Consider the following 6,202-nt stretch of genomic DNA (forward strand, 5'->3'; position numbering starts at 1 on the left):
TCCTCCTCCTCCTCCTCCTCCTCCTCGGAACCCTCTTCTTCCTGCTCATTCACTTCGCTTTCATTTCCAGACTGTTCTTCAGTTTCAGCTCCTCCTCCTTCTTCTTCATCATCCTCTTCAAGATTTTCCCCTTCTCTCATAGAATCTTTGGACTCCTTGTCATTTACTAGGCCTCGTTTTATTAAGAATTCTTCTTCCAAGTCTTGTTCCTGCCTGATGGATTCTTCCAGAGAATTTTAGAGTTTGATCATTGGCCTTGTAGTTCTAGTGTATCACTGAACATGTAATCTACATCAATAGGAGATGGATGGTCTTTCGTCCAAACCTCCAAACTTTTCTTCCACCAAACATAATGCTGAAAACATACAAGGAAGCAGTGAAGCTTCTGTTTACTGGAGCCTCTGTCAAAGCACTGGCCACAGGTATCCAAAATAGTGCGTACTAGTCTATTTCTGAACAATTGCTCAGGAGGGTCCAGTGAACTCGGAGAACCATCAGGGTTGACACCAAATGAAGTAAAAGAATAAAGAGTTCTGAAAACAACAGATGATTCCCCCATTCTGTAATTATAAAGTTCTCCTAAGAACTTGGCACTACTGACACACCTCTGGCTAAAGTTAGGTTGGTTAACCTCCATTTCCAATCGAATCTCTTCAAGTACTCCATCTACAACATGGATTCCAACATCCTCCTGGTAGAGTACTAGTCCTGCTATGAGGTTGGCCACACAGTGAATGCCAGATGTTTATCATACAACAAATAACATAGTCTTTTACTTCTTGGTCTTGCTGGGCAACTTTCACATTTCTCAGTAGTGACCTCAGAGAGATCCGTACACAAAAGTTTTCTGACACACTCCTGAAGTGGAGGACGTTTCTTTCTCACAGTCTTTCCAGCTGGAGGTGGGTTGCAATAGTAATATGCATTCTCTACCATTGTAACATACCGTGCATCAGCATGCATTGCTCATTTTTTTCTCATCATTTGTTCCAAAAGCACACTGGTCCTCAGGTGTGATTCTGGAGATCTGAAAAGAAATCATCCACACATCTCCAGTAGAGTACATGCCATTCAATATGATGATGAGAAAAGTCTGACAGAAGCATCTTTAAACAATGCAGTGTATCATTTTTGGTGAACATCTTAAACTTGATTAGTTCTCCAATAAAACCAAGTATTTTGTTCTTTGTTTCAATGCTGATCTGGCCCCCCCTCAGCATGGAACAAAGATCCTCTGCTACATTAGACGTGCAGGGATGAAATGTAGCCACCAATCTTGCATAAAGCGGTAGCAAATCCAACCTTTGTCTAGAAACTATGAAGAGTACTCATATCAACTTTTTCCTGTTTGCCTTTGTGTTCACGTTCATGCAAAAATCCATGGCTGCCTTGTCAATTAGATCTCGGTTGACATAGGCAACGCTGGAGGAAGGCACTACTGTGAGTTTGAGGTGAGATCCAGAGCTGGCTTCTTCATCTTCTTCTTCTTGTTCATCAAGGAGTTTCTTTGTAAGGTCTTCAGCTTCATCTCCACCTTCTAACTCCAGCGTATCATCATTAATCTTTAGATTCTCCAACTCAAGTTCCAACTCATCAGGACTTGATGCCTCCTTATTATCCTTTGGTTCTTTCGCCTCTTTGGAATCGTCGTTGTCAGCATCTTTGTTCTGATAAACAAGACGGCTGGAACAAATGTTTTCAAATCAATGAGATTTTCATAAAAATTCCAAGTGTCTTCATCTTCTCATATACCACCTTCTAAGTCATATTCTCCAGGTTTACGAGGTGTAAATATATCAATTCCAGGTCCATGCTCTTCTGGTGTCGGTTTGTCCTGAGGAAGATCTGACATATTTTCATCCAAGAGGTCTGCTAAGGATTGAGAGTTTGCCAGCAGCTTCTGGTAAGATATTGCAAATTCCTCATACTGTTTATGCACATCTTCACTTAGCGTGCCTTAGAATGCAGAATGCGCCTGTTTTGCCTCTCAGTATTCTGAAGCTCCCTGTGTTCCCTTTTCAGGTGTTTGGTCAAAGATGTAAATTGCTCCTTTAAAAGATTCTGGAAAGGCTGTTGCTTCTCTGGACTCAGGAGGAAAGTTCAAATTAAACTCTGCAGCACTCTTGACTTTCCATGGTGTGAGCCCAGCATTATCATCTCCACAATGGCGACAGAAGCTAATCACCACAGAAACATGAGTGTGGGATTCTCGATCAGCATTAATAATACTTTTTAGCTCTTCATAGATCAAGGAAAGACCTTCCTTGTCAGTGAAAATTCTATGTCAATTCTGCAATGATACACAAGTCAGTTCTTAGCTTGGTGATGTTAGGCATTTTCTCCTCTTTCCTTGCTTCAAATGCTTTTTCCACACCTGAAGAAGTGAGGGCAGGAAGTCAGCCACCACTGGTGAAAGAGGTGCTCTGCACAGTTCACACTAGAGACTTTTAATTTTGCTTCCACAATGGACAGTACGGCTTCTGCAATATATTTGCTTAAATTCAGGCCATTAAAATTATGAGACAAGGAGTCTCTCTGTTCCCTAATTGTTTTTAGTTTCTTGACAAAAGTAGTACTTTTCTTTATGCTCGAATCTAGGCGGCGGAAGAAGTTTTCCTCTGGTCGGTTGTCTGGAGCATTTTGGTTTTTGCTACGGATTTCCTTTTGTAACTGATGCTGTTCCCAAGTTTCCTGATGAAGCTGAAGGGATTCTTCTTTCTCTTTCAGCTGAGCAGCTGCTGCTTCTTGCTACTGGCAAACAGCCAATTTCATGAGAACTAAAATCTAACATCAGTTCTTTTAACTAAATGTCCTTTTTCTTAAAATCAGTGCCATAAACCCTTGTGGTTACAGAAATACTAGACAGGATTTCTCTAAGTTTGACTGAGTTAATAGATCAGAAGTCACTTACTACCATCTGTTATATCAAGCTTATCCTGTATTATTTTATTAATCTACTATGATGAGCATCTGATCTTTCTACGGAAACCTAATCCCTCAGTCCCCTGTTTAGTTTTTTCTTTTCTTTTTCCTTTTTCTTTCTCTTTTCTATTTTTCTTTTTTTTCCTATGCTTTGAAAAAAAAATTTTATTTACTATACTCAGTGTTTAAATCCATGACAAGTGTTTCACCTATACACATAAAATTACTAGTTTTATCAGACCCTTTTAATATACAATATATACACCTATAGAAAAAGGAAGTAGGAAAATATTAATAGATAAAAATACAGCATACAGACAAAGTACTTCTGCATTCTAACTTTGCTTGAGTGACAGGTAAGGAAACTTGTTACAAGTCATAATGCTGCCATATCCGCTAGGAAAAGATTGCAGCATCTCTGAGTCACCTGGGAAATAATTATTCATAGGTTTGTATTTATTACATATATCCTTAAGCCTTCCATCACTTTAGAAACCCATAAAGTTAGCAAACTAAGCTATATCTTAGTAAATATTTTGATCCCAGAAAGTAAAACTGGGCAACAGACGATATCTGACATAGACTGTTGGGTCCGGGTGTCACACAATGATGGGGGACAGACCACCAAAGTCTATTAAACCAGAAGCAAACTTTATTCCAGAAAAAGAAAAAAAAAATCATCACGGGGCACACAAGGCTTCTCAGCTATAGCTGTGACCACAGCCAGAGATGGGGCTTCTCTAGCTGTGGCTATGGGGGTTTGGGGCCTCCTCTTGTAGTAAAATCAAGCACCAGGTCTGGGTCAAAGAGCTTTTACATCCTCAAGGTCAGGCTTAAAGTCACATTACATTTTAAGTTTCATAACTTTTGTTTAGGACATTAGAACGTTAACTCAGAGCGTTCGTGAAGGCCTGTGACAGTTTTCACTATCCCTGAAAGAATTCAAGGCAGAGAGTCACAGCTGAGGACAGTTAAAAATGAAGGGAATAGGAGCAGAGGGCCCCCTAGAGGCAACAGTTAGAAGATAACCTTTGTTTGCAGGACCCGACTAGCTGGGAAGCTGGAAGGCAGGAGACAATTGTTAAAAGTTTACCTCTTTACACAGTGGCTGCCAGATGTCTGTTCAGAAAGTGTTTGTTCAAGGTTAACACTGCTGCCGGGCAGTGGTGGCACAAGCCTTTAATCCAGCACTAGGGAGGCAGAGGCAGGCGGATCTCTGTGAGTTCGAGACCAGCCTGGTCTACAGAGCTAGTTCCAGGACAGGCTCCAAAACCACAGAGAAACCCTGTCTCGAAAAACAAAACAAACAAACAAATATATATAGTTGTAAGCCCAAACACATTTTGGGAAAAAAAATGATAAACAAAACTGGTAGCCAGTGTTAACCTTTTTTTGTTTTTTTGTTTTGTTTTGTTTTTCAAGACAGGGTTTCTCTGTAGCTTTGGAGCCTGTCCTGGCACTAGCTCTTGTAGACCAGGCTGGCCTCTAACTCACAGAGATCCGCCTGCCTCTGCCTCCCGAGTGCTGGGATTAAAGGCGTGCGCCACCACCTCCCGGCACAACTCTATATTTCTATATTCCTGGACCAAACCTTTTATTTGTATTTTATTTCTGGACTCTTTAAGACCATCTCCTTCCTTTGACCTTTGAAGTGCTGTTCTCTGTCCCTTATTCTTTCTACAATTCCAGAAAAGTCCTGATCTGACAAGTCTGCTCAGGAAGACAAGGTGGTTCACTGAGCCAGAACGTGTCCTTGTCATAAACTCTGTCGCATATAATCCCTACAATCCTCAAAAGGCAGAAGACCGTCAAGATGCCTAAGACGGGCATCTTTGTCCTCAAGAGGGTATCAAGGTTTATTATTAGTTTTGTAATCAAAATCTTTCCCTATCCATGCTAATTCCATGTTTCTGAGGCAGAACAAGCAAAAACTGCGTAGCAAATTCCACCGAAGGGCAGTGAAGGGTCATTCAAGGTCATCTCCACACAGGGATCATTGTCGAAGTGCCCCCAAGACCTTGGCGCTTGGCATTGCCAGTGAAGGTGTGCTCTGGTCCTCATTGTCTCAGGTCTGGTCCTGAGGAAGTTATTATCTCTGTCACATCCTGAGGAAACAGTCTGGTTCTCCTGAGAGGATTACTTCTGCTCTGGGGTAAGGGCCTCCCAATCAGGGATAATTGTTCCCATCTGGATATAGCAGGCCCTGGGGGTAGTTTGAGCCCTGGTTTACAAAGATGTTAATCAGTCATGGAATCTAGATGACTCCAGAGGAATAAAGGAAGCCATAGAACCAGAAGGACAAGATGGGGGTTATTCAGGCAGTAACCTTCATAACCAGTTTCCTGAACTATTCATCTACAAACTGAATAAAACAGGTACAAATTCCTATTTTTAGTGTCCCTTGCTGGCATAACAGGCAGAAATGTGCAGTGTCTTCCTCTGTTAGATCATGCTGGTGGCAGCTCCATGGCTTCTCACTGACTCTGCCTTCTTTCTCCCAGCATTCAGTTTAGTTTTCCCTAACAAGCTCTACTCTGCTAAGCCACCGGCTGAAACAGATTCTTTATTCATTAACCAATAGAAGCAACACATATACAGGACTTCCCACACCAGTAAGGAAGACACTGATTGAGTGAGACAACCTCTGGCCTCTGCATTCTTCGACAAGCGCACCAGCACACACCTGTATATATCACACACCTGTATATATCATATACATAAATGCAAGCTACTCATCAATAACGTAGGCCATTAAAACATATTGATTACTATAGAAGAAATCTAAGACTACACTGGAATTTCGGAGTGTGGGTCCTATTAGCAGGAGTAAACACACCATTCATCTGAGGCAAATGATGATACATTTGGTGCTGTTACTTGGTAGATGGTGTCATTCTTCTTGGAGGCTCCTAGAGATTATAGTTATGGACAGCTGGAAAACCATTAATAGGATGGTAAAGAGCCTTGAACTGAAGGTTTTACAAATCATTAATAAGCCTTGAACTGAAGGTTTGGCTCTGGTAGTGTTGGCTATGGTTGGACCCCAGGTGGGCCCCCTTATTATGTAGGGATTGCAACTGTACCCACCCCATGGTATAGTTAGTCCTACAGAACAGAAGAGGACTGAATCTATTGTTTCTTAAGGATGGAGGTCTCTATATGGCATTGTGGGGAACTTGTTTTTATGCCAATCATTCTGGGATAGTCTGAGATACATTAGCAAAAATAAAACAAAACCTGATGGATAGGGAGGAACAAAGGAGACAGGCCGGTAACTGGT

At 41.5% G+C, this 6,202-nt stretch overlaps 1 pseudogene; it reads right to left on the minus strand.

Moving 5' to 3' along the window:
• Positions 1-2: 2 nt before the first annotated feature.
• LOC101993086 lies at positions 3-3,058 on the minus strand (annotated as a pseudogene).
• Between the last annotated feature and the right edge of the window lie 3,144 nt (positions 3,059-6,202).

This window comes from Microtus ochrogaster (genome assembly GCF_000317375.1).
Source record: "Microtus ochrogaster isolate Prairie Vole_2 chromosome 14 unlocalized genomic scaffold, MicOch1.0 chr14_random_2, whole genome shotgun sequence".
In the NCBI taxonomy this organism is placed as follows: Eukaryota; Metazoa; Chordata; class Mammalia; order Rodentia; family Cricetidae; genus Microtus; species Microtus ochrogaster.